Source organism: Rhyacophila brunnea, unplaced genomic scaffold (assembly GCF_057557595.1).
Source record: "Rhyacophila brunnea isolate RB1 unplaced genomic scaffold, BYU_Rbru_1.0 scaffold_6, whole genome shotgun sequence".
In the NCBI taxonomy this organism is placed as follows: domain Eukaryota; kingdom Metazoa; phylum Arthropoda; class Insecta; order Trichoptera; family Rhyacophilidae; genus Rhyacophila; species Rhyacophila brunnea.
In genome coordinates, this window is record NW_028233276.1 from 18,688,177 (window position 1) to 18,705,536 (window position 17,360).

The window sequence follows — 17,360 nt, forward strand, 5'->3', positions numbered from 1 at the left end:
GCATGGTACCTATTAGAGGAGCCGCCACTGATCGGTACTACATATTATTATATGGAAAAGAATACCGTTAAGTACCTTTGAAAACAGAAGTATCGAAGTAACGGTAAAAACTAATAATGGATAATTCCAAAAGTACTTATTCTGATAATATTAACTCTTCAGTCAAGAATCAATAATTTGTTGCAATAGGTAGTGTATTTTAATTTTACTAAAACATTATTTACTAGACAGAAAATTACAGAAGACTTTTTGCGAATTACAGGCTAAATCAGGGAATACAGAATTAATGGGAACTAAAAATACCTAACGGATGTGGAGTAACAGGCAACCGATCTCGAATGTCCAGACCATGGCCACCACATTCTGAAGCGGGCCCCTGGGCCAGGATGTTTGGCGGGCTCCCTATTGCCAAGGTTAAGGGCGATGTGTTGTTCTACAGTAGTGTTCCCCAAATGGTATTTCATGTATTTAAGCGATTTTCTATATTTTTAGATAAATCCCCTTGATTTATTGAGTTTGTCGGCACTAGGTATCATATTATGAACCACTAGTCGCGACCCCCTCTTGTAGTGGCCAAGTAGCATTCGACCCTTTTATATTAGATAAACAGCCATTTTAATTATTCAGGAAACATTAAAAATAATAAATTATAATATAAAATAATTCACGTTAATTATCACGTAGTTATATTATAATACAATGAATTTCTGGTGTGTGTTTATCTCACAACTGGTCGACCCGCAACGCCGGGCCCCCAGGTTGGAGCCCTGTCAGCCCCCCCCCCCCCTTTGTAGGGGCCATGATCCAGACTACGTCATTTCGATAACTGCTCTCGGTTTATGCACTGACGCTCATTCAATATTGGTGTATTTGAAGGTTGCAACACACACTATTACACGTCTATAATGTGTGTTCTTTTCGTACGACACTCACACATTCAAAACCCTGTGCAATGACATTATTAATGGACAACGCACTCAGTAAAGTACCGACAAAAAGTGTCATTTTTTTCCAGATGCTTCGTCCATATTAATTGGTTCTGTGGGGTAAATCATACATTATCATTATATTATGCTCTTCTACGTATGCATGATAATATTATTGTACGGTGGTAAGACGGAAAGTTGGTATATACTATGCACTTAGATAGCATTACAAAATGCATTACATACATACCTACCTATATTATGTTTTATTTTAATTATATATATGTACAAGATACAATGAAATTTGAACACATTGCATATTTTGACTACATAATTGTATTAGTTATTTGCTATTTGGAATATCCGATAATTTAGTTTTTTTAGGCCAATAAAATAACGGCTGCTGGCTGTATTTAACGGCATTGATTGTTGAAGTTATTCGAAATGCCGCTGGCATTTTTAGGATTTTCTTCAATCTATTACGAGATGTGATCCAATTTACGGTAGCGGCAAACGTGTGGGAATCGTAAAAATAGGTATTTAATTTATTTATACCAAATGCAGATCAGTCCAAGCATTTAAATTTAAATAAAACACTCTTTTGTTTTCGTTTTAAAACTTCTTTTGAACATACAAACGTACGTGTATTATAGCGGTAAGTTTATATTACGTTCCAAAACAATAATACACACCGAAAAGACAGTCATGTATTTTTGACCTCCATTAATTATGCAGACGTCTTAAATTCGTTATATAATACCTAAGTTGTTTTATATATTTATTATTAACAACTCCATCCATGGTCTACCAATGGTTAGGATTATTTTTGGAAACCGTGTTTATTGTTTGGCATATTACGGTGAACATGTCTTGCAATATCAGGTTTTAAAAAAAACTAGGTCCAAACTTTTGATATTTTGTTTGACATAACTTAAAACTAAAAAAAAACCATTAAAAAATCTGCAGGCCTATTCTAACATTTATGCCGAATCAGCGGCTTTATCCGCTTGTGTTCGGTCGTAACTGGTAGCACGAACATATCCGAATTTGACCGACATGTCTACCAACCTAATTTTTCGCCGTATTACGAATTGGAGACAACCGCCGATAATTGTTTTGTGTATTGAATGCCTTCCGTGTTAATTTGGACCAATGAAAATAACGGAAACATGCTAAAGTGATAACCGGTAAGAATAGACCTGCTGATAACTAAACGAAAAAATATTTACTTAATTTCTTTTATTTTGTTAACTGTTAATTCATGCTGTCACTTTTATGATTTTTCGTCTGGGTTCAGGACTTGGAGGTGGACAAATAACACACCGGAATTGGGGTCAGAAACGACGAGTTTTATTTACGTTAATATCTACTAATGGTTACATTTTTATAATTTCTTTTATGCGTATCGCGAGTTAACAATGTTTTATATTTCGCTCTCAGCGAGAAGCGCCGTTTTCGACAGCGACCTCTTCCCGCTGAAAGCGGTCTACAATGGCGACGTTGCAGATATTTTTAAACGGCCGCGATTTACAGCATTGCCGGCTTTATTATTTTTTATTTTTAAAAACAATCTATGTATTTAAATTTATTTATATATTGTGATTGAATGCCATACAAATATATTTTTTAAATTATGTAATATTACTTGTTTTAATAATATATTATACGCAAAGATTGGCTTACGCATTAGCGCCTATCGTTTTGTATACTGCTCCAGACATTCTGAGGTCACGTGACATAAAATTCATAAAAAAGCATCACTATTCACGGTTCATAATAAGGCTACATGTTCTACTTCGCGAAGTGAGTGATACACATAATATGAATAACAATGAAAAGTTGAGCGATGTATTAAAAAATACAGGCAGTGCGTTACACTTGCATGGTACCTATTAGAGGAGCCGCCACTGATCGGTACTACATATTATTATATGGAAAAGAATACCGTTAAGTACCTTTGAAAACAGAAGTATCGAAGTAACGGTAAAAACTAATAATGGATAATTCCAAAAGTACTTATTCTGATAATATTAACTCTTCAGTCAAGAATCAATAATTTGTTGCAATAGGTAGTGTATTTTAATTTTACTAAAACATTATTTACTAGACAGAAAATTACAGAAGACTTTTTGCGAATTACAGGCTAAATCAGGGAATACAGAATTAATGGGAACTAAAAATACCTAACGGATGTGGAGTAACAGGCAACCGATCTCGAATGTCCAGACCATGGCCACCACATTCTGAAGCGGGCCCCTGGGCCAGGATGTTTGGCGGGCTCCCTATTGCCAAGGTTAAGGGCGATGTGTTGTTCTACAGTAGTGTTCCCCAAATGGTATTTCATGTATTTAAGCGATTTTCTATATTTTTAGATAAATCCCCTTGATTTATTGAGTTTGTCGGCACTAGGTATCATATTATGAACCACTAGTCGCGACCCCCTCTTGTAGTGGCCAAGTAGCATTCGACCCTTTTATATTAGATAAACAGCCATTTTAATTATTCAGGAAACATTAAAAATAATAAATTATAATATAAAATAATTCACGTTAATTATCACGTAGTTATATTATAATACAATGAATTTCTGGTGTGTGTTTATCTCACAACTGGTCGACCCGCAACGCCGGGCCCCCAGGTTGGAGCCCTGTCAGCCCCCCCCCCCCCCCCTTTGTAGGGGCCATGATCCAGACTACGTCATTTCGATAACTGCTCTCGGTTTATGCACTGACGCTCATTCAATATTGGTGTATTTGAAGGTTGCAACACACACTATTACACGTCTATAATGTGTGTTCTTTTCGTACGACACTCACACATTCAAAACCCTGTGCAATGACATTATTAATGGACAACGCACTCAGTAAAGTACCGACAAAAAGTGTCATTTTTTTCCAGATGCTTCGTCCATATTAATTGGTTCTGTGGGGTAAATCATACATTATCATTATATTATGCTCTTCTACGTATGCATGATAATATTATTGTACGGTGGTAAGACGGAAAGTTGGTATATACTATGCACTTAGATAGCATTACAAAATGCATTACATACATACCTACCTATATTATGTTTTATTTTAATTATATATATGTACAAGATACAATGAAATTTGAACACATTGCATATTTTGACTACATAATTGTATTAGTTATTTGCTATTTGGAATATCCGATAATTTAGTTTTTTTAGGCCAATAAAATAACGGCTGCTGGCTGTATTTAACGGCATTGATTGTTGAAGTTATTCGAAATGCCGCTGGCATTTTTAGGATTTTCTTCAATCTATTACGAGATGTGATCCAATTTACGGTAGCGGCAAACGTGTGGGAATCGTAAAAATAGGTATTTAATTTATTTATACCAAATGCAGATCAGTCCAAGCATTTAAATTTAAATAAAACACTCTTTTGTTTTCGTTTTAAAACTTCTTTTGAACATACAAACGTACGTGTATTATAGCGGTAAGTTTATATTACGTTCCAAAACAATAATACACACCGAAAAGACAGTCATGTATTTTTGACCTCCATTAATTATGCAGACGTCTTAAATTCGTTATATAATACCTAAGTTGTTTTATATATTTATTATTAACAACTCCATCCATGGTCTACCAATGGTTAGGATTATTTTTGGAAACCGTGTTTATTGTTTGGCATATTACGGTGAACATGTCTTGCAATATCAGGTTTTAAAAAAAACTAGGTCCAAACTTTTGATATTTTGTTTGACATAACTTAAAACTAAAAAAAAACCATTAAAAAATCTGCAGGCCTATTCTAACATTTATGCCGAATCAGCGGCTTTATCCGCTTGTGTTCGGTCGTAACTGGTAGCACGAACATATCCGAATTTGACCGACATGTCTACCAACCTAATTTTTCGCCGTATTACGAATTGGAGACAACCGCCGATAATTGTTTTGTGTATTGAATGCCTTCCGTGTTAATTTGGACCAATGAAAATAACGGAAACATGCTAAAGTGATAACCGGTAAGAATAGACCTGCTGATAACTAAACGAAAAAATATTTACTTAATTTCTTTTATTTTGTTAACTGTTAATTCATGCTGTCACTTTTATGATTTTTCGTCTGGGTTCAGGACTTGGAGGTGGACAAATAACACACCGGAATTGGGGTCAGAAACGACGAGTTTTATTTACGTTAATATCTACTAATGGTTACATTTTTATAATTTCTTTTATGCGTATCGCGAGTTAACAATGTTTTATATTTCGCTCTCAGCGAGAAGCGCCGTTTTCGACAGCGACCTCTTCCCGCTGAAAGCGGTCTACAATGGCGACGTTGCAGATATTTTTAAACGGCCGCGATTTACAGCATTGCCGGCTTTATTATTATTTATTTTCGTGATCAACCCTTACTATTTGTCGGCTTGGTACCGATTTGGGCTTCTCCAGATTCACAGAGACATCCCCAAATGGGGACCATTTGGGGATGCATTGTATTGTTGTTTGATTTAATAAAACGAATTTTTTGTAGTAGGTACTTATTCAAATTTAATAAATAAATTTGGACCGGTTTCGTCCGCCTCAGAGGGACATTTTCAACTCCGTTCAAGTTGAAAATCTCCCTCTGAGGCGGACGAAACCGGTCCAAATTTATTTATTAAAGTGGAATAAGTACTACAAAAAATGCGTTTTATTAAACCAAACAACAAATATTTACCTTTTTGATTTATTTATTTATTAGATGTTTGCTAAATGGAAATTAATTAAATATGAATAAAATCGACAGGCACTTTAGTAAGTTATGAATCACGACTCTTGTCCCGCTTCAAGTGACCACTAATTCAATTATTGATCCAATTGAGGGAATCAGCACATAGCTTGATATCCCCTGAGTCCAGGACCAGAAAAGCAGCGACGGCGCGTGGGAAGAGGTCGCGATAAGGAATTCCGAATGTTTACCCACCCTCGACAAACAATTAACGCCAGCTCTCGTCTCAACGGTCTGGGAACTTTCGCTTTTGTGGAACAAATAATAAAGGTGTAGTCAGTCGCAGACATACATAACTCGTCTAATAACAGACACCCAATGTCTTTCAATTAAAATTTATTACAGAATAACTCTTGTTAAAGATCGCAGTGTTGCCCGCTTTATCACGGAGTAATTCTGTGAAAAAGGCATGAGAATAAGCGACTACAGAAGAATATCACCGTTCCCATTATAATCTTATCCAGGGGCGAATTGTCCGGGCGGTACCTGAGAGCCCAAATGCATTATTTTGCGACACACTAGTCTCAAAAATACAATGACATTAATATGGACGAAGCATCTGGAAAAAAAATGACACTCACTTTTTTGTCGGGTCTGCCGAATGGCATAATCTGTTCTAGCGCCATTACAATAAAGGTAATATTGCTATAAATTCCCGTTGCTTTTTGTCGGGTTTGCCGAATGGTTCGGTTCGAACGGGTTCGCTCAAATAAACATTGACACTAGAAAGACTGTTCTAACGCCATTACAATAAAGGTGATATTGCTATAAATTCCCGATGCGTGATATCGCATAATGGAAATTGCGTGACGTATACCTATATACATGTGTGAATATCGCTATGCGCGAATTTACTTGCTAGGACTGTATTGAGTGCGTTGTCCATTAATAAAGTCATTGTAAAAATATGATCCATATTCCACCAGCGACCTATATATCAAATTGTGGTTTCTTTAATCTACTTTGTCGTCGAGCAAATTTAAAGTTATCCTTGTTTTCTTTTCATTAAAATAATCCTTAAATTATTAAAATAAATAATAATCATTTGAATGCTTTTTCTCGAGTGTAAGCATAATACCCCGTTTACACGTGCATGGATTTACTGTTGACAGTAAGTATTATCATAACAAGAAAATATATGGGTAAACATGTATTATCCTGCAGTTGTAAGCTTGCATTCATGAAACAAAAAAGTTTGGAAGCTTCTGAATTTTCATGCGACAGTAGTTTTCGATCTGCACCTGCGCAGTAGAACGATAGTCGCGAACCTTCCGGCAAAAAAATGAACTATAATAATTTTGAGGTTAACCGATTTTCACTAAATGTCAAATAGTACAGTAAAATGACAACATCGTGTCTCCCTTAGGCCCGTTTCAGACGGGACACCGGTGTAGCGCTCGATATAATATAGGAGGTCTTTTTATTATGTTTATGAACGCCCCAAAAACAAAAAGATTGGGTAAACAAAAAAACATGTACCTACTACTTAATATTCACGACCTTTTGACTTTAACCGCAAAAACTCTTGATACAGAGCAATTAGTTTAATTTGTGGCGTCCATGAGCTAACAGAAGTCGATAGTACCTACGTTCAATAAAATATAATATTGAAATCGGTTACAAAAAATATTCACAATGCAAAACTGATTTCTCTCAGTAGGTATACCTGTAAAATGCAAATAATTGCCAAAGCGAAAGGTCATTTTTTACATTGTGACAAATTAAATTTACGCAATACCATCGGTCGAAATCGGTCCACTTGCTCTAATATCAAGTGAGCAAAAATATTAAAAATTATAGATTTTGATAAAATAAGAACAAAAAAGTCGAATTTAGTATTATTGAAAACGTGTATATTAATTTGAATATATTGTTAATAACATTACAGCTCCGACCCTGAAATGTACCTACGTTTATAATGATAATGAAGTTCTACCAATTAATTTAACTCAATGACCTCGTTACACTTGTATTATTAAATTAATAAAAGCTTACATTGACGCATTTAATTTATAAACTTATTTATATCAGTGGGTCTATTCTATACTTATCGAACACTAAATTGATAAATAGTATCAAACTTAGGGTAGGTTTGTATCAAAATATTAGCACTTATTGTAACAATTACACGAAGCCGGTTTTTATTGTTGCAATAAGTGCGATATTTTAACAGCAGCAAGATAGATGCTGTTAAAATATAGCACTTATTGCAACAATAAAAACCGGCTTCGTGTAATTGTTACAATAAGTGCTAATATTTTGATACAAACCTACCCTAAGTTTGATAATATTTTTCACTTTATCACTTTAGCGGTCGATAAGCATAGAATAGACCCACAGGGCATAAAAATAAATGCACTCTCAATACTAAATTTATTCATATAACTTTGCATAAATGTACATTTTCTCCCCATTTATTACCTCCTGTTTCCCATATAACAGTGATATGATTAATGATATTCCACCATAAACGTCAGTATAACGACTATGCAGCAACCCTTTTGCTGGCGAGAACCTAAACTAAATCATGGTGTGGTGACGTGGAAGGACAGAATCCGGTGTCAACGCCTCAGCAAGATCCTTATCTTGAGATGGCTTAGCATGACAAACCCAGTTTGTTGGAGATAATAACGAAACGATAAGAATAAATCTCTTCAAAGGATAAAATCTTTTTAATTATTATGAGGGCTGGCGTTTCACAAATGCCAAGTCGTTTATTCATACGTAATGCAAGTGGGGTTTGTTAACCTCACGTTTTACCTGTGACTTGGATGAAGTCACGTGGCGTGACGTGAAGGATCTCTGTATAGTTGTGTCCGCGAGGAATGATCTATAAATATTAATGAACATACATAATTCTGAAAACACTCATGAGAAAATATAGCCAATAGAAAAAATCTTTTTCGAAAAAAGTAAGACACCCGGCAGGAATTGGACCTGCGTCTTTCGGGTATCGCGCCCTGTGCATTACCACTATGCTACGACTGCCATGCTTAATTGCGACAAATTTTAACTATTGGCCTTTTTAATACCTGCTCATAAGCGCTCTCTAAATTAAGTTATGGTAGGCGATCGATGTTTGTATTCTAAATTAAAATATTTATTACTTTATTTATTAACCGACGTCATGGATCACTCCAATATTTTCTGTTGTAACTTACTTGAACTTGCTAATAATTATAAATATTAATGCTTAGCTTATTAATGTTATTTCGTATATGTTTTTGGTTGGTTGATTAATCACAGGTAGGTAACGTGGTCAGATAGCGGCGGTGGAGCAGTGAGATGAGGTAAGGGAAAGCGGGCACACGCCTACATCCGTCCACTGTCGATCGCGCAAGCTTACTCGAGTGTAATACTGGCGTACGTCTCTAAAGGTAGGTACTCTACGTGGTTATTCATATAAATAAGTAAAGGTGCTGGTACTTGACCGTAATCCGTGGTACTTCATAGATTTTAAAAATAATATGTAAATTCAAAAGTAAATTTCTTCATTCTGTGTATTTGTATACGTTATTTTTCCGTATTTTACGCGAACGAGGTTCTGGGCTATCGCTAGTGTAGAATATTTTACATATGTATCTCAGTGGAGAAGGGTGGAGGTAGGCTGTAGAGATCCGATATAAATAGTGCACACTAAACATTGTCAGTTAATCTTATTTGTTTTTATTGAACTAAACATACAAATTAGAGATGATTCAATTTAACCCTGCATATGCCAGGCCAAACCATAATAGTGGAGGTAGGTTGTGGATATCCGACAAAAATAATGCACACTTTGTCAGTAATAATTATTTGTCTTCATTGAACTAAGAATACAAATTGCTGATGGTTTTTTTTTTAATCTATTAAATCCTGTCTAACTAAACGATAATTTTTTTTTCGACCATGTCTGATCATAATAGGATCATATGGGCCTCCACAGAGTAGAGGTTTGCATTAACAGATTTTGTTTTTTACGAGAAATGGATGTCAGCCACTTGCTCAACCTATTAGGTCCATACCCTGACTCACACACATATTGAAAAACAATATGTGTACTTGCCAGACCCAGGATTCGAACCTGAGACCCACGGCGTGATAGTCCAACGCTCAAGCCGCGCGACCACCGTGGGTGTAACGATAATAGATAGATGATTATTTTTTATGTAATATTTATTATAATTTACTTTAGGCAGGGTTTAATTGAATTTTAAACTAATTTTAACTAACCAACACCATCTCTAATTTATATTCAATTCAATGAAAATAAATAAGTTTGACAAAGTGTAGTGTGCACTATTTATGTCGGATATCCACAGCCTACCTACACCCTTCGCCAAAGATGTTCCTATCTATGCGATACCTACCTTATTCTTAGTGATAAAATAAAATCGTCGATCTGTCATGAATAGAAGTATTCGGTACATGCTACCACTTGCTACATAGTGTTAGTTACGTGCTCCGCGTGCGAAAAGTTACAGGAGTTGGTCGCATCCGATTACACTTATTAAAATTATGCCCTTGAATACTAAAGAACCATCGAATTTTATATCTTTATTTGATAAAGGAAGTAGGAGTGGAAAATTCTATTAAAGAGGCAAGAGATATCAGGACTCGTAAGTAATACATATTATATCAAAATATGTTCTTGCTTTCGAGGGTACGAAACGTTTTCTGTGATCCAGAAAATATGCCAACAACTTTTACCGCACTTCCAACAGCCCAATGAGGACTTTACCTCGTGACACCACCGAACTTCTGAACGTAAAAGATTAGCCATGTATTCACAATATGTCATTTTTAGTCATCGTGACTATTAATTTTAATAAAATCAATAATTTGGAGCCCTTCGTTTGATTAAAATATCATTTATCGGGGGGAGGTTCGACGTTTGGAATCCTACCCCCGATGTTATGTATAGTTCAGACGGTTGCCTCGTGTGTGTGACATGTAATGGGCAGCGTTGAAGGAAACACAATATGGTTTTTGTATGGTTTATAATTTATATTATGGCACCAATATTTTTTTTGATATCACACGGCACTATGAAAAGACAGTACTTATATTAATATGTATATATCTGATTCACTTCCGAGATACCACTGCTCGGTGTAATACAACGCGTTTGAAATGATGGCTTCTCAATATTATACCTAGCCGGCAAGATTTATTCCGAGTTTATTATGTTTGTATACTCGTAATCACTATTGTCATCTGGCGCTACTGCTTCTATTGTACAGGAAATTGACAAAAAATAGTTACATGACGCAGCCATTTTTCACCTACGAGGTCTCAGAGACATACATACGCCAAGGCGTAAGCATTCTCCCAGAACCGTGGTACGATTTTAATAGTTTACAAAATAACATCGTTTGAACTGGTCGGAAGAACATATTAATATAAATCTCTGATAGAATCTCGATGACAGTAAAACATATTATATTAGTATACCAACCCAATAAAATATCCGTCTTCTATGAAGAGGGTTAATAAAGTTACGTTAGGTTAGGTAGCAACAAGTAATTTAGCATTTAAGAATCATTTTTGTAGCAAGCTTCATACTTAGTTAGCTATGAGATTTATGTTCCCTTTAAATATTGATTTTTTAGCCTTACCTACATGTTTTTTGAAAACTTTTTTAATACATAATAAAATGACTATCATTATAATAATTATATAAAATCGCAAATGTCAGTGTCAACAAGTGACTTGTTAATAAAAAATTAAAATTAAAAAGCAATAAACACTATCTACAGTCTACACCTACACCTACACATTGTAGTGTCATAGTTCAATGAAAACAAATACGTTTGACTGAGTAAGTTTAGTATGACTATATTCTGCCTTGCTAAGTAAAAAGACAGTGTTTTTAATTTTGATGAAATGAGAACCCAAGTTTTAAACTACCGTTTATCTTATATTGCGTAAAATTATTGGATTGTTTTGACATAATCTCTAAATGGACAGTGTATATTCTGCTTTAGTCGAAACTGAATAATAAATAACATAATATGCACATAGTATTTTCTTTACTAAGCAGTAAGCACACTTATGTACATATGAAATATAATAATTGAAAGCACTTAACAGATGAAGAACAAGGCCTGTTGGTTCATAATATTATCGTAAAACTTTTAAAAGCATACAAGCTAATCAAATCATATTCCAACAATTCGTGGTGACCAAACAAACATGCACAAAAATCGCAGGGTTTCGAGACACTACTTTTCATAACAGACATCTTACGAATATAACAATATATTACTACATATTTCGACAGATATATTTATATTTCAGTGAATATTAAGTATTTTATTTTATATTTGCTCATCTATCAAATCTTCAGAGTTTATCGTCGCGCGCGTATGAAATGCATGGAATTATCCAATAAATAAGTGAGAATCGTGTGTTTTCAATACTCACCTTTATCGAAATAATACCATTTAACTAGTTATATACCTAACTACTTTGTGTATTGATTTACTTACAAATTAATTCTATTATACGTAAATAATTATTGAAATGTTATGAGACATCAAACATTAAAAATTTGCTCCGCAAATGTCCACCCGGTCCCCCCTCTATCGCAATTCAATATTAATATGCATGAATGTAATATATATATTTTTAAATATTATTATTAATAACCATGTTCTTGCTTTTTTTCATACAAGGTGGTTGTTAGTAATTTAAAACAATCACAAACACCCAGGCTTTGAGAAAATCACATAAATATTATTGTGTCCTCGCCGGGAATCGAACCCAGAGCTCTCGGATGGAGGATCAGCTCCTTACCCACTGCACCACGAGAGCCGCCTGCAGGTAGTATTGCCATCTATAATCGACAAAAAGATGGTAGATAAGTTAAGAAAATTAGCTAGTCGGAAGAAAGAAATGCTAAGATTGTCTCAAAATCAAACAAATATGTTAATATTTTTTCTTAACTAACAAATGCCTAAAGTGTATGAATACAGGTACGACATTTAGTCAATCATAATGTTAACTCATTTATTAATTTATTAAAACGTGTTTCTAATAAAGGTGGTCAGGGAAAGATCATTCCATGTGCATGAATACTGGGTAATATGTATTTTATTTTTGTCAACTCAGTAAATTTTCAAATAAATGGTAGTGTTTATTAATCATATTTTTATGTTAAATAATTATAAAAGTTATAGTGAAAGATTAATTGTAACAACTATTCAGAGTTTGCACTTTAAAAGATTCGATTTACTCAAAATGGTACAGATGTGAGGATGTGACATAGAATGATATTTGCTTGTGGTTTTCAAGTGTAAACACGTATTATCGTGCAAGTTGGAAGACCGCATGCATGAATCAAAAGAGTTTAACGGATTCTGAATTTTCACGCGATAGTAAATTTCAGCTTGCGCGATATCTGTGCATGAGCGGAAAAATATACGAACTACACCGCGTAGCACAGAAAACATAAAATACTTACCTGAAAAATGATATTAGCGCGATAATTAGCATTTTTGATGGGTAACAGGTATTATCGCGATGGTTTAATTTAAAAGCTATTGCTGGCAGTAAACGTGTAAAAGCGCTATAAGACTGTATATACTTTGATTAATACTATTTGTGTTCTTTTCAATAGAATATGCGAATTTAATAAAAGTATATTCATGATGGAAATATTAGATAGGTTCTATGATTACTAAAAAAGGGGAATCATATTGTGTATAAAAATATATTCGAAATGTTGGTCATCGTATCCGATATTTTTATCCACTCTTTGTGATTTATAGCAGTTGAGTTGCTCTAATTATAAATGCGAGAGATAAAATGAGGAGAAATGATTGATATGGTGTGCTAAACTTGGCAAAATTTTATTTATTATTGTAATATATTTTTAATAACGAAAATATAATTTAATTTAATGTTTTGACTAAGTATTTTGTGTAAAACAGGGTGACACGAGGCCTTGCATTTTAAATATTAATATTATTTTTTACTGACGTAAATTATGTCATTCAAACATTCTATTTTTGTACAAATCTGTTTTTCTAATGTGACAACACCATTATTTTGATACATAGGTAGGTACACACTCGGGTTGTTTGACAGTTCTGTTTTGCCGCGAGGATTGTTGAATTATTGATGTTTTTGTCAATCATTCTTCATTTTGTTTGAATTTCAATATTATGTTGACAATAGTAAATTGATTTCAACTTTTGACGTTAATAGCAGTGTTGCCATCTTTTTATATGCTGATTATAGTACAAAGGCGTAAAAAATATAGTATTTCGGAAAAATATATAGTATAGGAACATTTTTCGTCTTGAATCCTTTAAAACTATAATATTTTGGTATATTTGGCGTAAAATTTTTAAATAACGTAGGTATTTTACATTTTTCGCGGAATCAAAATTATAGTACGGTTGGCATCACTGGTTAATGGTGATTAATGTGTCAAATTGTATTTGAATCGATACGGGAAAGATGTAGTAACATTAACATGTTTATTGGAATAGAAACAATATTTTTATTCGTATGTATCTAAGGAGTAATTTTTTAAAGAATTTACTGGGTATACTTAAATCGCCTTCATAATTTCTTACGTAGTAAATTACGGTTTATGACATAAATAAATATACTAGTCGCAAGCCCCTGGAGGACAAAACTATTAAAAATTAGTTGAAACTACCCGAAGTGACAATAATAATTAAAGATTTCATTGGACAATGAGTTTAAACTAAAAATTTAATTGCTTCATTGAATCTTACACTTTAGTGGTGTCCTGCTGATCGCCATAAAATTATCTCTTTTACTTCACGGTATTTAATCAAATTAAAACGATGCGGTTAATTGACCAAAGTTCAAATCAATTGAACTGGAAATTTACTCTGAAGTCATGGATGGTATTTAATGTAGGTACATACCTATTTTAATTTTGAATGTCTTGCAGTTCATTTGGACTTTTTGAGGAAACTGACAAAATATTTTTTAACCATGGCAACGCATAACCGGGGGACATTGTATTTTTATCAAGGGAGGTAATCACCTATCTAAAATAAATTCATACCTATTTGAAATTCGAATAAAATGTTTATGGTCCAATTAAAACATTTATCCTGATTTATGTCTAGTTTAGACCAAGATATATCTGTGCGTGAACAAATTAATATTGTATAAAAACTTTTTTAAAGTTCTATAAAAATTGTGTACGAACATATGAACATATACATGTATATGAACAATTAAAGTGGTTTGATACAACTGTTTGTGCTTTCTGTATTTCGCTACGGATAGAAACCGTATGCAAAAATACTGACACGACAAGAAAGTGTTGCCATGTTTGGGGGAAATGTTTATTGGTTCATCCCAAATAGCAACGCTGTCTCGTGGAAAAGATTTAAAACGGGCAAAGCTGTACGACTTAAACAGTGTAAACTATTAATAGATTGTAATGGGAAACTTAATCCTTTGTTTAAATTTGTCTAAATCTGAACATTAATGCCTAATTATTACACCAGCAGACTCGGCGATTTAACCAGATTCAACGATCGTCGTGAGCAATCGTCGACTTTAGCAAACGCACGGAATGGTTCAGCTACCAACTCAATCGTGTTGGCGCTTGATTTGATTGGACAGTTGCTAGTGTGAACAAATAATTAAAGCAACAAATGAAATTTAGAAAAGTAACAAGTTGCTGGTAGTATTTACCAGGGTAATATTTTTGTTTTGTATTATTATTATTTATTAAAATAATATATAAAGTTAGGCAGCGTCCATTATGTAAACGTTAAATTTGTGTTGTTATGTCAAACGCAGGATATTAATTCGGATATTTTCGTACGTTGTCGGTAATCTTCGACACGATCTTGCCCAAAATTAGGAATTGTTCTAATTCACGACTCTACGAGAACGACTGGAAAGTGACTTTTCACGATCGGGAGCGATCGTGGCAGACGGTCGGGCCAGACGGGTTGGCCTGAGTATCTCCCAATGTAATCAGAGCTTTACAGAGTGCATGTTGTACTTTTCAAAAATGGAGAGAAACCCTTTTGTTTCTGATACACTCAATTATCAAATAGGTATATACATATTTTAAATATTATATTTTAAAAAAATACTAGGCATATTATATGATGTTTTTCCAAGTCCATGCTCCTGCTCCTGAAAATAATAGGTAAGTAGGTACATATTTATTGTATTGAGAAATCAATAGATGATTAGGTACCTACCGTTAAAAAATAAGAGAATATTCCCTCAAGCATACACAATCTATGACGTGTCTATGGCGATTTTTTTATTATTTTAACAGATATAGGTACAATCTGTCTACTTTTAAAACTGTTTCTTGATTTACAGGTCTGCCATTATTTGCTTACAATTACTAATTATAGTATTTTACAATCTTGCTTTAGTAGCAACGTATTGTAGAAATAATCACTATATAGCAATAGTGGAATAGTTGCCAGAACTAGATTATTAAAGGAACTACCAATATGTGAACACGTTTGACAAGAAACCTAGAAACATTGGCGTACTAAAGATCTGGTGTCAACGGGGTAAATTAAAATTCACTTACATAGCTATAGATTTTTTATCTAACGAATACGTGCCCAAATATATAATATTTAAACAACTGATAATTAATAACTGGTCACACACTGTTGGCGAGATGAGATGCGCCTTTGTCGTTGCGTTTACGTAACTCGTACGTATACAATCCACGAACCGAATCATTGTTTTGTTTTTACTGTACCTTCCTACTTACAACCACACCCAGAAGGTAACTTAATTCCCTTATTTTTGTGTTACCTAGTATTGATATATTTTATGTGCGCATGAAAAATATTGATTTCTATAATGAAAAAATAATGACACATCATAATTAAATTTCCTACAAAGTCTACGTATTGTTCATGATTATCTCCGAAAGATACACAAAAACGACATGTACTACAAATATTTAAGTAATAATTGTGTACTTATCGGTATTTGAAAATAAACAGAACATATTTTGATTAGTGACCAATCCAATAATATAATAATTAAGTATAATATATTGAAGGGAGGACGTACTATATTAAATTTACCATTACTCGGATTTCAAGAAAAATATTTACCCTGTTTATCATATTTTCTTATTTTTAACTCCCTCTGGAGCACGTCACTTCAAAGGAGTCAAGAGAGCATGTCATCTGAGATAGTTAGCAAGAACAGTGGGTCTATTCTATACTTATCGAACACTAAATTGATAAATAGTATCAAACTTAGGGTAGGTTTGTATCAAAATATTAGCACTTATTGTAACAATTACACGAAGCTGGTTTTTATTATTGCAATAAGTGCGATATTTTAACAGCAGCAAGATAGGTGCTGTTAAAATATAGCACTTATTGCAACAATAAAAACCAGCTTCGTGTAATTGTTACAATAAGTGTTAATATTTTGATACAAACCTACCCTAAGTTTGATAATATTTATCACTTTATCACTTTAGCGGTCGATAAGCATAGAATAGACCCACAGGCCACTATAACTTGATCGCGCGGTGCATAATTATGGCGTTTACACTGACCGCCAATACTATTATAGCAACAGCGTGGGGTATCTCATATTGCAGTTTGAATTATTGCGAATGCAAATGGTAGTTTCTTCATCCCATCCCTATTCAGAACATTTTTAGTGTCATTAAATTGGTAGCCATAGAAAAAAATACTTATATTTGCACGTCGGCG

General features: G+C 33.8%; 1 protein-coding gene across 3 annotated transcripts in view; it reads right to left on the minus strand.

The window, feature by feature from the left end:
* pyd (zonula occludens-like protein polychaetoid) overlaps nucleotides 1-17,360 on the minus strand; it is a 210,948-nt gene that overhangs the window by 181,284 nt on the left and 12,304 nt on the right. The gene's annotated exons all lie outside the window — the stretch shown is intronic.